Source organism: Camelina sativa, chromosome 19, assembly GCF_030686135.1.
Source record: "Camelina sativa cultivar CO46 ecotype springtype chromosome 19, ASM3068613v1".
Classification (NCBI taxonomy): domain Eukaryota; kingdom Viridiplantae; phylum Streptophyta; class Magnoliopsida; order Brassicales; family Brassicaceae; genus Camelina; species Camelina sativa.
The window spans coordinates 2,788,523-2,791,463 of NC_141898.1; the positions used below are offsets into that span (position 1 = coordinate 2,788,523).

Sequence of the window (2,941 nt, forward strand, 5' to 3'; positions counted from 1 at the left end):
TTTTCTTTACACTTTACTGTTTGGGGTTAAATTTCATATATATGGTAGTTAACTAGTAAAGATGCCATATTAAAAGCACATCAAAGTTTCCATATTAGTTTATTTAAAATTTAAAAGACCCATTTTCCCCACTAACTGCAATATACGTAGACGTCAATTTCAATCCACTACGATTCTGAAGCTTAATGGTAACGACTAAAAGACTTGATGAATCATATACTACTGTATTATTATATGAGCTGAGGATCGTGAAATTGGGATAATTAATCTATTTAATCAGTTCAAAACCACTACTAACCTTATAGTTACAGCGGAGAAGAAATCAACAGTTGGGACAGATGATATATACTCAAACCGAATCTTCTATTTATATGAAAGTTTTGGTTGTACAGAGAGAGACAAGAGGAAAGGGATGAATATTGGGAAAATGACGAATTTAACCTTCATCAAATCGGCGGAGGAGGTGCTGAGCCTGAACCGTAGCTGGAGAGAAGCTCAGCTAAAGAGTTCATGGCTCTGACTTGCATCTCCAGAGCCTGAATGTAATCCGTTGCTTCTTCTAGAATCACCGGTACTGATTCTTTTCCACAACCCGGAACTAACCGGCCTAGAACTCGAACTTTCCTGTTTACAGCCGGTATACTCTTCTTATTCAATGTCACCACCGCCGAGACTCTTCGTTTCCTCCATCTGTTGTTGTTGGTGCTCATCATGGCCGGGATCGCCGTCGTCGGCGCTCTCGGACGTTTCTGTTTACGAAATTTCAGTTTGATCCGATTAGCTAAGATCGCTCTGCTCCATAGCGTTCTTCCGCGAGCGGAAACGGCGAGAGCTCGGTCCGCGGCTTCACGGACGGCTCTGCCTCGTTTCTGAGCCGTGGGAGACGATGTCGCCGCGGCGGAAGAGTTGAGGCGGACTTGTTGCAGCGCTTGGATCAGCTTGGCTGAGTAGATCCGTTGCTGCTTCTCGGATCTCCATCGCGTGTGGCTCTCACCGGAGACGGAAGCTGCGGTTGTGCGAGACGATGCGGCGGAGGAATCAGAGGATCTCTTCTTCTTCTTCTTCTTCCTCCGAACGAGATCTGTAGTAGTACTCGTCGGCGGTTCATTATCCGAGATCAGAGACGCCATAACCAGACGAATAGGTTTTGATCTCTCCTCAGTCTTTCTTCTCGTATTCACAAAGCTACAGAGTCTGAGGAGGATAAAATTATGAATTTGTAGAGAGAATATTGGAAGGGAAGTAGACGAAGATATATATAAAAATAAAAGGGACAGAGAGGTATCGGGAAGACGTAGCAGTTAATAAACGGCGTCGTTTTTCGAATGTAGCAGTTTTTAGTTGGACGGCGTCGTATTGTCTATTTGCATTTGTTTTGTTCACTCGGGGAATTATTATTGTTGTAGACTTGTAGTGCATGATAAAGAATTCGTGAAAGCAACCAAGAAAAATATAATTTAATTTTCAACAGAAGCCTAATGGAAATAATATGTTATAATTAACTGGCTCGCAGAAGAGTAGAAGACTGGTTATGGAATTATTAAGAGGCAGGACAATATTGTGAGTTGTGACGTAAAAAGCGATGTTTATGGAAATACATATATACTTACAAAGATCATAATGTGGGACTGTGGGTAGTATTAGTAATAGGGGTATCTTTAACGATAGTTTCCCATCACGTTTAGGGTTCAATCTTAGTTAGTAGTTTCTTCTTGCCTTCCTGGTAGGAGTTAAAATATGCTTGGTTCATATCTAAAATTGTTTAAGAAAAACAAACTTGTATCGTATGCGTCATAAACTCATATAGCTAGTAGTCATATAAAGGCCGATACGTTGGTGGTGTAATGGAGGAGAGAGGTAGATTCAAATGGGATGAATGATGACATGTCACGTTACTATTGGAGAAACCCATTTATGACTTCTAGTGGTCGTTTAGTGGACTGACAAGGGAAAAGAGAGGGGCCGAAAACTAAAACTTTGGATTTTGTATTCAGTGCAATCATTTCGTAAATATTGTTGAAATTTTGTTTAAATACAACAACTTTACACATAAAGCAAAATACCAAACGAAATGCATGTGCGATGTAGGGTAGTGGCACTCCCTCTCTTTAAGGCTTTATCATTTTTTTTTCCCATGTAAAGATCACTAAAATTAACTCGTTTATTTTATTAAAAGAAAAAAGAGTTTTGTATGTGTATGTATCAACATGTATTAATAAATCTTCATTATATTGTGTGGATGTTTAAGTAAGTATTAGTCTATTAGATTAATGAGTTTGTCACTTTGTTGGGTGGGTGTGTGGGAGTGGCATTTGGTCCATATGAAAGAGGAGACACGATCAAAAGAATGTTTCTCTATATTATTGTGGAATGCATAATCATCCCTTATGTACTACAGAGAAAATCTCCTACACATTAATTACAATCAATTACAGTTATTAGCGTATCGTAATCATATATTTCCATATCGTGTGACTTGATTCTTGAAGACGTAACGTGATGCCCAAGGTTTCACTGATACCCTCCCTCAAGTTGGAGCATGCAAATCTTGTATGCCCAGCTTGACACAGAACTGAGCGTAGTCTTGAGTGCCCAATGGTTTTGTAAGTATGTCTGCAAGCTGCGACCCAGTACCAACATGAAGAAGGCGGATGTTCTTGGTTAAGACTTCATTCCGAACAAAATGGCAATCCACTTCGACGTGTTTAGTCCGTTCATGGAAGACGGGGTTTGTGGCGATGTGAATAGCTGCTTCGCTATCACAACGAACAAGCATGGAGCCGTCATGCTTAACTCCAAGAGACAATAGAATTCGCTTCAGCCATATCAACTCTTGAGTAATGTGTGCCATTGCCCTATATTCGGCCTCTGCCGAGGATCGACTGACTGTCTTTTGTTTCTTCGTTTTCCATGATATCGGAGAGCCACCCAGTTGAATGAA

The 2,941-nt window shown here is 40.4% G+C and overlaps 1 pseudogene across 1 annotated transcript; it reads right to left on the minus strand.

The window, feature by feature from the left end:
* Positions 1 to 344: 344 nt before the first annotated feature.
* On the minus strand, positions 345 to 1,595 carry LOC104764354 (transcription factor bHLH148 pseudogene; annotated as a pseudogene). The gene has a single exon (XR_015591543.1). The product of XR_015591543.1 is annotated as a transcription factor bHLH148 pseudogene (transcript).
* Between the last annotated feature and the right edge of the window lie 1,346 nt (positions 1,596 to 2,941).